Source organism: Furipterus horrens, unplaced genomic scaffold (genome assembly GCF_987537825.1).
Source record: "Furipterus horrens unplaced genomic scaffold, mFurHor1.1.pri manual_scaffold_6, whole genome shotgun sequence".
Taxonomy (NCBI): domain Eukaryota; kingdom Metazoa; phylum Chordata; class Mammalia; order Chiroptera; family Furipteridae; genus Furipterus; species Furipterus horrens.
The window spans coordinates 43,624,672-43,642,046 of record NW_028327176.1 but is presented as its reverse complement, the minus strand read 5'-3'; the positions used below and the strand labels follow the sequence as shown (position 1 = coordinate 43,642,046).

At 34.9% G+C, this 17,375-nt stretch overlaps 1 protein-coding gene and 1 pseudogene across 10 annotated transcripts in view; one reads left to right on the top strand and one right to left on the bottom strand.

Annotated features, from left to right (window-relative positions):
- Nucleotides 1-17,375, bottom strand: part of EHBP1 (EH domain binding protein 1) — a 381,983-nt gene that overhangs the window by 166,347 nt on the left and 198,261 nt on the right. The window lies entirely within an intron of this gene.
- On the top strand, nucleotides 10,536-11,294 carry LOC150006050 (large ribosomal subunit protein eL8 pseudogene; annotated as a pseudogene).

The window sequence follows — 17,375 nt, the reverse complement described above, 5'->3', positions numbered from 1 at the left end:
GTAGTGTATAGGAAATGAAGGAGAAAAGATAGCTCCTAAGTTTTCTGCCAGAGCTATGAGGTAAATGGCAGTGCCACTTATTGCCAGATGGGGAAAACTGGAATAGCAGCAAGTTTGGAAGGAAATAAAGAATTCAATTTTGTACAAAGAGAAATGTTGAATAGGCACAGAACAAAAAAAGTTGAAGCCAGATACACAAATTTGGAATACAGAGATCCGTCTGGAAAAAGTCCAGCCATTATCAATATAACAAGAATGGTTTGTGCAACATGGATGTAAACTGGCAGCCAAGTAGAGTGGACTGGAATGCACATGTGCAAACAATGATGACTTCATTCTACTAGTCAGTGGAGGTGATAGACACTATTGAGTGAGCATGTATATTGTGTGGCCATCAGGCATTCAAAATGACTGAACGAGTAAAGCAATGAATCTGCATCAAATTTTGCATTAAGCTTGAACATTCCTCAAGAAGGTCATAACCAAAGATGAATCATGGGTCTCTGGCTATGATCCAGAAATAAAGGCCCAGTCATTCCAATGGAAGTTGCCTGGTTTGCCATGTTTGAAGAAGCAGCAAGATCAAGACCATGTTAACTGTGTTTTCTTCATCGGGAAGTGCTGTCCAAAACAAGTATACCCTCCAGGCCAATCAATTAATGAGTACTACTTCAATGTTCATCATTGGTTGAGAGATGCAAGGTGACAAAAACAGCTACAGCTAAAAGCAACTGGTGACTGGAAGCTTCATCATGACAACACACCCACTCATGCATCATGTCTGGTGCAGAGTTTTTTGGTGAAACATCAAATCACCCAGGTGACTCAGCCTCCAACACAGCCCAGATTTGACACCCCGCAACTTCTGGCTTTTCCGAAAACTAAAATCACCTATGAAAGGAAAGAGAGTTCAGACTGTTGATAAGATTCAGGAAAATATGACGAGCAAAGGATTTTTCAGAGTGTTCTAAACAGCAGAGGAGATGCTGCAAGAACTGCATGAGGGTCTCAAGGTGCCTACTTTGAAGGGGACTAAGGTGTCATTGTGCTATGTACAATGTTTCTTGTATCTTCTTCAATAAATGTTTCTGTTTTTCACATTACATGGCTGGATATTTTCTGGACAGACCTCATCATATATTACTAGTATATAATATTTTAAGCCACAGGATGAGATTTGATTGAAAAATGGTATACTGCCTTTGGAAGGCCTTTTTACAATGGCTACCAAAATTACAACAGCATTTAATACCCTTTGACTCATTTCAGGAAATTTACCTAACATATATGAAATAATAACAAAAGACTGGAAACAAACCATATATGGGTAATTGGCTAAATAAATTATGTTACATTCACACAGTTGAATAGAGGTGTAAACAGAATAAGGAAGACATCTAGGATATTCTGTTAAGTGAAAACAGCAAAGCATTGTTTACAGGATTCTACCTTTGGGGCAAGGAAGGAAAGAATAAGCATATTTCGATTTGCTTATATCTGTGTAAAAACCACTGGGAGAATATACAAAAAGGTAGTATAAGTGTTGATCTTTAAGAAGCTGGAGTGGAAAGGGTGTGATATGTTAAACAGGGGAATGGGTGGCAGCAAGACTTCCCGGTGTATATCTTTTTATCTTGTTTTGATTTTTGAACCACATTTTCTAGCTAAAACACTTAAAACTAACAATTTTTTAAAGGAAAAAGTAATCAGTTACATTAAGTGCTATGGGGGGATCAGTAAGATAAGGACTAAAACTCACCCTTGGATTTGGCAAGATGGAGGTAACTTTAATTAACTGTGGAGCTTCAAAGGATAGAGGTAGTAAGACAAGCCTGTTTAGAGTAGACTGAAAGAACTAGAGGTGATGAGTATAGACTATAGACTACTCTTTCAGCATAGGGCAGAGAAATTGGGAAGTAGCTGAAGGGACACACAGTGTTTAAAACATTTTGTTGTTTAAGATGGATTATGTTATAGTATACTTATAAGTAACTGGAGGGGTCATACAGAGTTAGAAACTGATGCAGGAAGCAGAGGTGTAAAATCATGATCGAAGCCCTCAGTAGACCAGGGGGATGAGTTTAAAATACATGTTGATGGGTGGTCCTTGGATAAAATCAGGGACAGTTCATTTGCTAAAACAAACTGCACTGCAGACGTGAGGTTTCAAATTATGTTGCGTTTCTCGCACACACCCTAACTTCAATGGCTTTCTACCACACATGGGTTTAATGCTAAAATTTTTACCATGGCCCATAAGATCCTCCATGACCTGGTCAGTACCTACCATTCTAAACCCGTATAATATCACTCTCCTTGCTTACTACATTCCAGTTACATGGGCCTTCTTTCAGGCCTTTAAACATGACAAGTTATTTCTTGTTTTGAGGTTTTTGTACGTGATGCCTGGAATTCTTCTTTCCTACTCCTTCTACTATTGTCTCTTTATTATCTCCTGATGGGTCTAAAATCATTCTCTCATACAGTACCCTGTCTTTTTTCCCCTCCAAAGTATTTACCATCATTTTTATGTATATAGTTGTGGGTTCAATTTGTAATACCGTCAGAACTCACAAACCGTATTTGTTATATTTAGTACCTAACATAATGCAAAGCACACACCATGGGTGTTCAATACATAAGTTTTTAATTGTGATTTTGAAAAACCATGCATAACATTAAATTTCCAGCTTAACCATTTGTAAGTGTACAGTTCACTACTCATAAATAGTTTTGAATGAGTGAAATGAGCAATCCGACCAGTTGCCTACCCAGTCTAGAAACTACTGAGTCATCTTTGAACCTTATTCTTCCTTTCTCTTCTTCAGACCCTATTCCTATCCTTGACTATTCTGTGAAGTTTTATTCACCCTTTCATTCCATATTCACTGCATTGCTCAATGGTTCAGACTTTCATCATTTCTGGCCAAGACTATTGTAAAAGTTTCCTACCCATATCCCTGTCTTTGAGTTGTTCTTTTTTTTTTTTGCCATCAAGTCTTAATTATACAATTACAGTTTTTCCTTGTGAAGAACTCCAGGTTATCCTGCTGGAGGGAAAGGCCACTTGGGAAAAAAAGGACCTAAAGGATGAAATACCACACAGAAAGAGAAAGATGTGGAAAATGTCTGAGGCATCCAGCCTTGAGGATGAGGACACCCTGACTCTCCAGTTCAGCCCAGCTTGAATGCAGCCACATGAGTGAGCCAGTTGGTTCTACATGGACCAGAGACAAGCCAGCCCCACTGACCCTGCCTGAAGTCTTAACGTCTGTCAGAGATCCAGGCCATTTTCTTCCTACCCTGTGAGTCAGTTCCTTGTTCCAGCCTATGGCCTCTCTGGTGGCAGGCCACTCTCCACAGGGAAAAAATAGAGCTCCTCATCCATCACAGTGAGGAGCCTCAGAATGATTCCTTTTGCTCTCATCTATCTCCTCTGTCACCATCAGCCACAGCTCTCAAGACTCCTAGTCTCTCCTGACAGGGTCACAAGCAGGAAGGAAGGAGATGGAAGCAAAATCCAGATTGTTCACTTTCTATCCTTCCAAGACTGTCTTCAAAGTTTTCACTCTACTGAAATTGATCATATCTTTCCTTTACCAAATAGAAACCAAGGGTGTATAAGGTTGAAACTGGAAACCAATAGTATGAACAGTGGTATCATTTTACAATCTTGGAGCCAAGATCTATCAAGGTAGGTCACTGGCACCTCGGGTAAAAATGCCCAAAGTCACAGTGAACAGAAGAGGCTGAAGACAAAGAAGGCAGTGGGGATGAGGCAATGAAGATGGAATGTTAAGAGAAGCTGTTCTGGAAATGCTATTAATTCTGTTACACAAAGGCTTTCTTGCTCAGGGTCCACTTTGCTTCTGCAGCCATTACTATTATTATGATTGTTATTGTTAAGATAGAATTACATACAGTAAAATACCCTTTTAGTGTACAGTTCTGTTAAGTATGACAAAGGTATATAGCTGTGTAACCTTCACCATAACTAGATACAGTGCCACTCAATTACTCACGACAAAATTCCCCTGTACTCCTCACCCCTTGACAACCACTGGTGTATTTCTGTCCCTATAGTTTTTCCTTTTCTAAAATGACACATAAGTGAAATCGTACAGAATGTAGCCTTTTGAGTCTGGCTTCTTTTACTTAGTATAATGCATTTGAGATTCATCCCCATGGCAGCCTTTTAGTTAGTGCCATTCAGTATCTGATTCCAATAGATTGTTACTGATTCCTCCTGTTTACACAATATAGTAAAGTTTTCTAGCAGTTATACACAAATATATTCACATCTTGATTCCATTTTCATTTCCAGGTAATCCACTCACCTGTTTCACTTATAATCACATTAGTAGTGGTACTTTCATATTTCAATGCTTCTGACCATCTGTTCTTTTTGAAATGCCTTTCTGTTTTCTTTGCTCATTTAGTGTACTCTAATTGTCCTTCAATTGCTCAGATCATCTGTGATCTCTGTTGTCCCTCTCACCACTACCACACTATACTATAACACCCCCCCACACACACACACACGCACATTTTACCCTGTTCCTAACCTCTAATGAGGAATGCTTAGAGGAGAGGTAGTAAGGTATAAGTAATACTCTCATTGATGCTCTTATAGTACTCTAGTGTATCTCTTTTATAACCCTAATTAAACTGATCATACTTTTTTATGTGCTTGCCATATTGGGTAAATTGTGAGATTGTTGAAGAGACTTTGTCTCAGTCATATTTTTCCTCCTTGCCCAGAGTAAGAGCTACATAAATAATGAATGTGTAAAGTAGCAAGGGAGGGCAGGCATGTCCCCAGATGCCTTTTAAGATATCTTAAATGTTTAGTGGACACTACCTCTCCCCAAACCCCTTACCCCCACCGAAAAAATATGCAAGCCACTCCCACAAAACAAAATTCTTTTTAAGAAAAAATATAGTGATGCATTTTTTGTTTAATCAGTTTTTAATTGATTTATTTCTCACCTAAGCAAAATCAACTAATAATATCATTAACAAATATTTTTGGAAATACACTACTCCTTGTCTTGGAAAATTTTAACGTAAGTAATCTCATTTTAGTAGGATAAAAAATTTAATTTTACTTTATGCACAGACCTTGTTAAGAGTAACAACAAATGCTGCTGAACTGCTTGCTGTAGTAGTCCACATGACTGGTGTCTCTAACCCAGTATCAAAGTGTCGAAAGAGGTTAGCTCTTGAGAAGTTTTCAGATCCTATTTTATAGCACTTCATCATCTCATACTCTTTAAAAACATTATAGAAGTGTACACAAGAACATTTCTTAAAATGAAAATATTCAGGCTACTAAGTTTTATATGATACAGAATTAAATCATGGTACTCAAAGAAATTTTTATTTTGAACTACAAGCTATGTATACTCAATTAAAACATGGCAAACAATATACTGTTCATTTAGTGTTCCTTCTTTTTGAGGTGTTAGGAAGTAAAGGATTAGCGTAAGACTACTTTTGATGCTTCCTTCAGAATAAATTAAAACTTCAGAGTCATATAAAAGTGGCATTTCTATTATAAAATATCTTTCAGGAATTCCCATGAATGTCTGCTATTGTCAACATTTATCAAAGTTACGACTGCTGCTCACAGAAATTATAAAGTGCACATCTCTGAGTTAATATTTTCAAAAATAAGAAACATATCAGTAATATTTTTGTTTATATATCTTCTAAAGCCTCATAATTTAAACATTATTAACAGAGGGTTGGTAATACATTGTACATGGAATGCTAATTTGTATTAAGAAAATATTTTGAAGTAATTTTTTCTTTCCAAAAAATATTAGAGGTGCTGTATAGTAAACACACTTCTTTTCTGGGGGAAGAGAGCAAACAAGTAAAAATATTAAAATATTTTCTTTTAGTCAACTTTAAATTTATGAGAATAGTATGGGCTAAAATGAGAATAACACCTGCTCTACAAAGTTGTGTTAAGAAAATTTAAAATTTACTGTTTTAAAGAAATGTATGCAAGGAAAACACTATATAATTAAACATTTAAAAATATGTAAAAATCTTAAGTGCACATTACTTATAAATTTAACTCATATAAAGTCAGGCCAAATGAGGTCTTCTACTTAATAATTCAAGTTATGGTGAGTACATATAAGAACAAACTTTTTCTATTAAAAATAAAAATAAACTATATTACAATTAGATGAGCCTTTTCTGTTTTGCATACTTAAAAGGTTTTACTCTAAGAAGTTATATGTGGATGGCCCTTGTAAAAACACACACACACACACACACACAAACTAGCTATGCTAAAACCTAAGTTTTCCAAAGGCAAGAGGTAACACTAAAGAGTTTCCACTGCAATAGCATCTGGTGGTAATAAAGAAAGAGCTTTAAGATTATTATCCAAATTATTACATCACAGAATCAGAAATTATAATATATACACACAAGCAATTATGTCTTGAGCTTCACAAGGCATTCTGGGTATAAGAATGGTCCAAATTGTGGAATTTAGTTCTAGAACATAAATATATATTATTGTAAAGTAATATTACAAAGTTTACATTCCCAAAGAATTTATTTATTCACAATGTATTTTCAATTATTCGTTTTGCTTCTCAATATGATCACTATTAGAGGGGTTTTATCTAGTTTTAAGCCTTCTTTCTATGCTGAATGCTATTAAAAGTTTTTTTTAATACAATAAAAATTCCTGAGTAAGACCTAATGAAATGATCTAACTACATGCACGTTTACAAAGAAAATGCTCACACACCTTTAATGATAATAGCACTAATGGTGCCAATATATAGTGTATATATTAATCCTTATATTACAACTCTTAATCCAGATATTAAAGAGTTTACATGTTCCACAGTAGTTTGCCCTTCTGTACATAAACCAGTTAAAGAATACCTATTACCACTGAAAATACGTCCTAACTTCTTGCTTTAATGCCATGGAAACAGTAAAAATAATATTAAGCCATTTTGTGATATTCTAGTTGCTCCATTAACTCAATTGTACTGTGACAGTTTTTGAGACTCTTCTCCAAGTTCAAACATGTCAGGCTGGTTCTTCAAGCCTTTCAAGTTGGGACTTATGTTAAAAACAGTGCCAAGCAAAAAAGTTTAAGTAAATATAAAACCTTCATAGAAATGATCATAGGAGTTCAACCTGATTGTAAATATCTTACCAACACAAGTAGTAAAAAATTTTTCATTGGATTTATGTTTATTTTCTGTTTATATCTTCTTCTTTGACCTATACATCACTTGAAAGTGTATATATTAATTTTCAAGTATATATTTGTTCTAGTTACTGTTTTGTTATTGTTTTCTAGAGTAACTGCACTATGGGCAGAAAACATAATGTCAACCCTTTGAAATTTATTGAAAACTTACTTTAGAGCCTTATATATAATTACTCTTTGTAAATAAATGACTTCTGCAGTTGCACAGTGTAGATTTTTCATCAGGTCAAAATTGTTAATTGAATCTTTAAATCTTACTGATTTTTTTAGTCTGCTTATTTCATTAATTCTATAGAGATATGAGCTATAATTGCCCACTATAATATGAACTATCTGTTTCTCCTTGTAGTTCTCTCAAAGCTAGTTTTGCTATATTTTAAGAATATGTTATTAGGTAATTAGGTAAATGTAATTAAAAAGTTATATCTTCCTGGTGAACTGAACCTTCTATCATGATGTGATAATCAGCTTTATATCTAGTAATACATTTAGCCTTAAAACCTGTTATATTTGATATTAATATGGCTACAATGGTTTCCTTTTGTTTGCTTTCATGGTAAATCTTTTTTCAGTCTTTTAATTTCAACCTTTCAGATGTCTATTTTTTAGATGTGTATAGTTAGATTTTTTAAAAATCCACACCAATAATCTTTGTTTTTAACTGTAACATTTAGCCCATTTTTACTTAATATAATTACTAATAATCTGAGTTTAAGTCTACCAAATTATTTTAAGTTTCTATTTGTTCCAGCAGCATTGTGCCTATTTTTCTCTCCTTTTATTGAATTATTATTTCTAGAAAGCTTTCTTCCATTCTCTCTTCTAGTTTGGAAATTACATACATCGTGTTTCTAATCTTTTAGTAGTGGCCCTAAAAATTACAACATGCTTACTTTACTAATCAATGTCTAAAGAGCAATCAGTACTTTTACCTTCTTCGCAATATAAGGATCTTTGAAAACATTAGTGTACTTATCCTCATTTCCAGCTTACAAATCACTGTCACATATTTTAATGCTTTCTTTGATTTCAACCCATCATGAGGTATTATTGTTTTATATTGTCAGTTTGTGTTCAAATTTATCCACATATTTGCCATTGTGTGATATTTTCTGAATTCCTGATTTTCTAATGAATATTTTCCTTCTGCCTAAGTTGTGTTTTAGTATTCCATTTTAGTGATATTAAACTTAGTTATCTAGAAACATGCTCATTTTTGTCCTAATTCTTGAAAGATATTTTCACTGGACATACAACTCTAGACTGGCATTTATTTTCTTTCATCATGTGGGTGATAACATCAAACTGCCTCCGGCTTCCATTGATGCTATTGAGAAATCATCAGTGTTCCTCCTAAGGTATTTTGACTTTTCCCCACACTTGGGCTTATTAAAAATTCTCTCTCTCTCCATCTATCTCTATATCTCTATCTACATATCTATAAGTTGATCAATGATCTTCTGAAGTTTCACTATGAGGTCTCTCTTGGTTTGGAGTTCTTGTTAGGCTTCCCTAATCAGCAGACTGTATCTTTCATCAGTTTTGAAAACTTCTCAAATATTATCTCTTCAAATACAATATCAGTTCTACTCTTTTCCTTTCCTTCTCAGTCTTCTTAGAATTATATTACATCTTACTCAATCCTTCAGGCCTTTTTTAAAAAACTTTTTATAATGAAAAATTTCAACAGTAAAGCAAATATTATAATAAACTCCCATATAACCACTAGCTTCAAAAGTTATCAACATTTTTCCAATTTTGTTTGGAAAACAAATTCCCTTCAAATACCATCCCCCCAACACACATTTGTTTTTCTAGTAGAGTATTTTAAAGCAAATCCCAAAATCCTGTACTTCAACAGTAAATAATCCAGTATATATTTAAAATCTATAATATCTCCTTCTCCCCTCCTCCACTTTTGCCAAGTTGTTTGTTAAACGAATTGGGTCACTTGTCCTCAGGATTTCCCACATTCTGTTTTGGTTGACTGCATCTTCATGGTGTCACTTCATATATTCCTCTACCAACAAGTTTCTTCTAAACTGGTAGTTATTACATCCAGTGCCTTGACTAGATCTAAGTTTAATTCTTTGGCAAAAATACTTTATTGGCAGTTCTATATATTTTTTATCACAATATGTCAGGAGGCACAAAATGACTGGTTGTCTACTCTTAATGATATTAAGATTGATCACTACAGTTGAATATTGTCAGCAGGATACACTCATCTATTTTAAGACCTTTCTTCTACTGGTTTTAGGTGCCATACTGCTTGTTGCTATATCCATTATTTCATTAGAGATTATAAAATGGTGAGTTTTCTAATAATATCATTCCTTCTGCATTTCATAGCTAGAATATTCTGTGAGAAGAACTTTCCCTTATCAACTACTTAATTATCTTGACATATAGTTCAATAAGGAAAGTCAGGATAAATACTGACTTTTCTACTTATCAACTTATATACAATATGAGTTGGTGCTCTGGCAACCTCCAAAGTCAACTATTTGGGTATTAATATTACAAATTTGTGAATTTTTAAAAAATATATTTGATGTTTTTCAATCCTTTTGCAGATATTGATTTTTTTTTAATTATGTAAACATGCTCTACTGTCTCCAGCATTTAATGTTACAAACACATCTGATGGTAAAAACTTTCCTTCCCAGGAAACCTACCTTTGAAAATCAAAAGTACTATCAGGATATGTTTAGGTTTGTATCTCATTCCATTCACCCTGCCTGGTACCTATAAGCCCTTTTAATCTAAAGGCTCAAGTCTTTCTTCAGCTCACATAAATTCTCTACTCTTTCTCTGATAAATTATTTTCCTCTTCTATTCCCATCTCTACAACCCCCATTATAAAATAGCGAATTTCCTAACTCTATCCTTCATTCTTATTTGTCTTCCCATTACTTTAATCTCTTCACTATTCACTTTGAATTCTAAAGAGAATTTTTCAAGTTTGTCCTCTAATTCATTAATTTGATGTTCTATAACATTTTTTCAAGTGTTTAAATTTTTAAACTTGAAAAATGTATTTTTTCATATTCAGGAACTCTTTCCTAATCTCAAATGATTGCTTTTTACCATCTTTTAGGAAAAAATTCAAACCTACACAAAAGTTGCAAATTAGTACAATAAAAACCCATATATTGTTTATCTTGATTCACCCATGATTAATATTTTGATTCAGATCATTATTGTTTGTAACTACTTGCTCTAGTTTTATTTATTTTATTTTATTAAGAATTTTTTGCACTCTCTCCTCCTGCTGCCCAAGATGCTAAAAGGAAAGAAGGGGAAGGGGAAGAAGCTAATGCTGGTCTCTGCTGTAAGTAAAAAAACAGAAGGCCAATAAGTGGTAAATCCTGTTTGAGAAAAGACCCAAGAATTTTGGCACAGGACAGGACATCTAACCCCAAAAGGGACCTCACCCACTTTGCCAAATGGCCCTGCCAGGTTTGGCTACATCGGCAAAGGGTTAGTCTCTATAAGCATCCGAAAATGCCTTCTGGAATTAACCAATTCACCCAGGCCTTAGACTGCCAAACAGCTATTTAAATTGCTTAAGCTGACTCACAAGTACAGGCGAGAGACAAAGTCAGAGAAGAAGCCTGGGCTTAGAAAAAAACTGGCCACCTGTCCTCCAAGTAGGAATTAACACTGTAATCACCTTGGTGGAGGGCAAGAAGGCTCAGCTGTAGTGATTGCACAGTATATGGATCCTGCTGAACTGGTTGTCCTCCTGCCTGCCCTGTGCCATAAGATGGGAGATCCCTACTGCATTATCAAGGTGAAGGCTAGGCTGGGGCAACTAGTTCACAGGAAGACCTGCACCACCTCCACCTTCACATGGGTTAACCTGGAAGACAAAGGAGCTCTGGCTAAGCTGGTGGAAGCTATCCAGACCAATTACAATGACAGATAAGATGAACTCCAGTGCCACTGGGGAGGTAATGTGCTGGGTCCAAAGTCAGTGGCTCACAGTGCCAGGCTGGAAAAGACAAAGGCTAAACAACTGGCCAGCAAACTAGGCTAAGTATATACTGTTGAGCTTTCTGTATATAAAAGTAATAAAAATCTCATTAATTTTTTTCAATTAGTTATCTATAATATTATAGTTTCAGCTATACACATAGTGATTAGACATAACTTATAAAGTGATCACCCTGTTAAGTCTAGTATCCATCTGACATCATACACAGTTATTACAATATCATTGGCTATATCTCCTATGCTGTACTTTATATCCCTGTGACAATTTTTATAACTGGCAATGTGTACTTCCTAATCCGTTCACCTTCTTCACCAAGTTCCCTAACCCCCTCCTCTCTTGCAGTCTGAGTTAATAGAACTCTTGACTTTTAGCTGGATAATATAATTGCCTAGAATAAAGATTCATTTTCTAGTCTCTCATTGGAAGCAGGTTTGACTATTTTTTGTCTTTTGTTCTTGTTGACTGTAATGGGCATATTGGCTGTGGTTCGAGCAGCCACCTTGAACCATAAGGCAGAAGCTTATCCTGAGGGTAGGGGATCAGCAAAATAGGAGACTGGGTCCTTGATGACTCTGTGAGGCTATGGTATTAGCACTGGACTTTTAACATCTTCAAAGACAGAAATAAAATTTTCTTTTATTTAAACTGTCTTTAGGGGCTTCCTACAGCCCACAGATAATCCTAATTCCAGCTGAACTTCTATTAACCAGAGACTCATGTGATTAGTAAGATCTTAAACCCAGCAACCCCTCTTCTGGATATTTACCCAAAAAATATGGAAACATTTACTTGTAAAAACATTATGTACACCTATGTTCATTATTCACAGTGGCCAAGACATGGAAACAACCAAAGTGTAGATGATTGGATAAGAAGACGAGGTGCATTATATTCAATGGAAAACTACTCAGCCATAAGAAAAGATGAAATACTGCCATTTGCAAAAACATGGATGGATCTTGAGAATATCATGCTAAGCAAAAAAGTCAAGAACCATATGATTTGACTCATATGTGGGAAATAAAACTGAAAGCAACAAATGAACAAATGACAAAAACTCATAGACACAATAATATGGTGGTAAGAGGGGTGGGGGAAGGGGCAAAAGGGGGTCAAACATATGGTGACAGAAGGAGATTTGACTTTGGGTGGTAAACACTCAATGCAATATATAAATGATGTATTATAGAATTGTACACCCAAAACCTACATAATTTTATTAACCAATGTTACCTCAATAAATTTAATAAAAAACTAAAAGAAATTCCAAGAGGCTTCACATACATATTAAGAAAAAGTTGTTAATTCAATGTAATTTGTTCTTAACCTTTACCTAAAATCAGCCACACTGAGAGAAGGGATGTGCTAAAACAAATTATTTTTCAAGGAAAAAACAAGCTTGTCTAAGTTAAAAAGGTTAAGGTAGACTGAAGCCATTCAAGAGAAAAAAGGAAATACAATTGAGGTTGATACCCGAGGCCCCACTGTATCCTCTGCCTAGGGTTCTGCAAAATCTCCTTGGGTCTTTAAAACAAGTTAGCCTTTTGCTTAAGCAATAAAATAAAATAATTAACCAAATGGTTTATTTCTATTAGTTACAACCATAAGAGTACTAATCAATAAAAGGGGTGATACATATAGGAGTGCCCCATTTATTCAGTATTATTGAGGAATAGTATTCTGATAAAAAGGGTATTTCAGTAAGTAAAAATTTAAAGGTATCTTAAGCTTACCTTTCCCCTGCTCCAGCTGTCATGGAATGCAGCTTAGCATTTTATTTTACAAAATAACTGTGGATTTATCATTGTTCAATTAAATTTTGATACTCATTCTATTTATGATTTTCCTTAAAAGGTCTGAGACATTTTCATACGAGGAAATTAACAGTCTGATTATGTGTTTATTGTTTTTCAGCATGAATGGCCCATAGGCACCATTCTATACAGTTTTGCATGGACAGAAAAGAATGGAAAGAACATTCTAGAAGGAGGCATTTATGCGCAAGACGTGGAAAAGGTGTTTGTCCTGTGGTTTGAATTTTCTGCTGGGACGAATCAAAGGGGCTGCTGCATGTAACTTTGACTTTGCTTTACCTTGGGCTTCCCATAATTACTGCAATCTGTATTTAAGTTCAAAAACATCCAAAGGTAAACCTTAGGTCTTTACCATAACTTTCTAGAAAGAGGTAACAATATGAGTGAAGGCTTCAGTTATTTAGCTGGGCCTTGAGAGAAATGAATAGGGTTTTCACTTCCAGAGATGGAACAAGTAGACAAAAGTTATCACTATCAATCCCTGGAGCTCCATCTAACAGGCTCTTTGAGGGAGCCCTTCTCCACTTCACCAGGCTCATTTCATCATCAAATGTGCAGTGTCGCTCTTCTCTATGCTATCACAAAAGTATAAGTTTAATTTCTTTTCATTCTTTATTGTCATTAGTAGTTAGCTGTTTATATTGTGATTTTTTTACAGAATTGAGTATACAGTGTTTAATAATATACTTTAGCCGGTGTATCTGGCAACAATGTCATTTATGTTCCTAAGCTCTTTGTTATAATTTGGATTACACTTTATACTAAGTTGTGTAAATTATATGTAGGTATACAGTTATACATTAATTAACTTATATTCACAGTCAGTAAAAGGTGGTCAGCCACCATTGAGCCTAATTTAATTTATGTTACTGGATGGTGTGTGTTTAACGTCAGGTTACCTCTCTAAAAACATCAGTCTTTTTTCCTAAGTTGTCTTTAAAAGTGTTTTTGTTTTATCATTTTACAAATGCATAAATCAATGGTCTAAAGTGTTCTGTTTATGTATATTTATGACACTGAGGGGTCCTTAGTTGTCCTTAGGGGTAGTTTGAATAAATTTTATTTGCAATATAAAGACAAACTTACTATCACTTTGTTTAAATTCCGGTCCTAGTTGTTTTCCATAAATTTTCTTAAACATAAGTAGTTTTAGGTGACAGGTGAGAAAATCTATCTGGCAGAGCACTTGTCATTTTATGACAGTGAATGCTCTTCAGCCTCTCTAAGCAGTTGCACTGCATTCAATACCGTTTGGCACTTTGTCATACAAAACAACTGTGGTGTAATATCCTTTTATTATTTGACTAAAATTTAAGCCTGATTTTTTCAAAGCTTTTATTTTTTCTTTATTTTTAATCCTTACATGAGGCTATTTTTATTGATTTTAGAGTGAGACAAAGTATGGGAGAGAGAAACACGGACCGGTTGCCTCTTCTATGCACCCAACTGGGGATCAAACCCACAACCACGGTATGTGCCCTGATCAGGAATCGATCCCACAACCTTTAGATACATGGGACAATGCTCCAACCAACTGAGCCACCTGGCCAAGGCTAAAAAGCTTTATTTGAACTGCTGTGTCCTTTTCAATTTTCAAATAAGAAAAAGAATGGGCCAGGAAGCATACATTTTTAGGCATTAAAACTGTTTAATAATTTTAATAAAAATGTTTTGATGTAAACCATACTTTCCTGTGTTCCTAAGTAGAAAACTACATACAAAAACATAGTAGGACTCTTTCATGTTGATTTAAGGTTGCCAAAATGGTCAATTATTTCACTATGTTTTAATACCACAAAGTCTTTAGGAATATATTCCAGTCGACAGCGGGAATATATGTACACACACACACACACACACAGAGGAATATATTTATTCCAATGATGAGTAAGTCCCATACTGCTGTGCTTTCTCACCTGCCATTTATCATTTTTATAACTGTCAGTATGCCATTGATTCTAATCTTTCTTATCTCATACATAATTGTGTAGTTAGTAGTTTCCGATTTCTTTTCCTTTTTTTTTCAGTTTGGCAATGGTCCATTTTTTTTTCCAAATGAAATCTTACATGAATTACAACATATAAAATAAATGAATGTGGATTTGTGCTGTAGAAGTGGAACAGGGAGTCTAGTGCCCTGCTGTTAAGCCTCCATACCTTGTCTCCAGTGCTGAAGATCAAGAACCTCATGAAACCCCAGGCCACCACCAAACTGTTTAATAGCCCTGATCAAACTTAAGAGTGACTTCCCCTCTTGAAAGGTAAATATTTTTAAAGGAAATGTTACCTTGTATCTTATATAAAAGGCAACAACAATAACAACAACAAAAAATACATGATCTCATTACCCTAAAATCTCTATTAGTACAACAAATAAAAAAAGAAGTAAAACATGCAAGGTGTGAAAATTTAAACAATACAGCATGGTTAAAAAAAAAAAGCAATGCTTTCCCCAATCTTGTGCGTACCCTCCATTCTACCAAAACCCTTCTCCTCAAAGTTAGCCACTGTTAAGTTGTAATTCCTTCCATAATGTATGTGTGTATGTCTATGTGTATATGAATGAATAAAGCTTTTTAAATAAAACTTTACACATCCAGAAGTTATACTATACTATACTGTTATGTACTTTGTTTTTCACTTAATAATATATCATTAATCTTTTTAAAATATAAATTTCCACAGTTACCTTTCACATAGTTCTTATCTAAACTACCTACCAGATCAGCAGGTTACTGAGATATGAATGATGGTGTTTCTACTATCTGTGTCTGAGCATAAAGAAACATTTTCCAAGAGAAGCATGATGGTAAATGCTCAGCCTTTTCTATAAACATCACTTACTCCACAATCTATCTATCTGCCATGAAACTGCATCCTCAAAATAAAGTGAAAACTAGTCATGTTATAGAACTTACTAGTCACGACAACAGAACTTCATTACCATAAATAACAACATTTCTATGAAAAAAATAAAAGTATTAAGAGTTCCAACTTGGATACGTCTCTAAGAGGTAGATAGGCACAGGAAAAGTATGGGTTTTAGACTCAAAAGACTTGAACTTTAATCCTGGAGCTTTCATGACTATTTTTATTACTCTGAGCAAGTTACTTAACTAAGATTCAGTTTCTCATACGTAAAAAGGAGATAATGCATGTTTTTCTCAGATTGTTCTATGCAACAAGTGAGATAACAGAACATTGCCTGGCACACAATGAACACTATTTAGTTCATTTCCACTACCCTGCAAAGATATTAGGATTTCTTGATTAACTTCAAACTCCTGATGGACTATAGAAAAGGATGGGGCAGGGAGCAGGCAATGGAGTAGAGAGATTCGGGGACATAGGTATTCTTGATGGCTAGAATGGTAAAGGACCTAAGCAGCTTCTGGATTCTGACTAGTGCCCCTGTTACTGTTCTGTGTCCCCTCATGGGTACTGGAATTGGCCTTCTCCTTTGCTTTGTGTTTCTATCATTTGCTGCTTTCATGTACAGTCCCTCGCATTCCCACTTTTCCCAGCCAGTTGCAAGACAGAATTTAGTTCTAGTTTCTCCCCCTAAAATCACAGGGTTAAAAAATACCTGAAATAAAAACAAACATCTAGAGATTGACTTTTGGAATAGCAAAGTTAAGATCTCAGTGAACTCAATCTCCCACTAAAACAATGAAAATACAGGCAAACAAGCCATTTCAGAACTTTTGCACTTAATGAAAGCCACAGAATGAAGTGAAAAATCCAAGAGCAAACCACTACACCCCTATGCCCTGGAGAAAAACAGCAGCCCAGGCAGCACCTGAGACAGAGTAGTGTCCATGTATCACACAATTAATCCTGTCTCAAATCCTGCCTCTACTAGCTGAGGGGGTCCTGTGGCTTTTACTTAATCCCTCTGAGTTCAAGTTCAATTTATTTTTCCCTTAACTACCTGCAAGAATTACATAATGTAATATAGTAACAACAACAAAATACCCATCAGTTATCTACCTAAAAAAAACAAAGCAAAACAAAACAAACCTCGCTAAATCCAACTGTCTCTACCTTACACACAGAAGGTATCATAGTAGTATTTGCAACAAAACCATTTAAAAGCTTCAGACTTTGTTCCAACGCTGTATTTTACCTTTTCACAGTTAGGATGAATTGAAATTTTTAAAAAATAACGTAATAATAAGGCCAAATTAAGATGACATAAGTCAAAGTAACAATATTGAACTTCTTCAACGAAGCATTTCTCTGCACTGAGCCCTAATCTTTCCAGGACATTTCTCAAAGGATGACTTCTGCACCTTCCTCTTATCAGTGT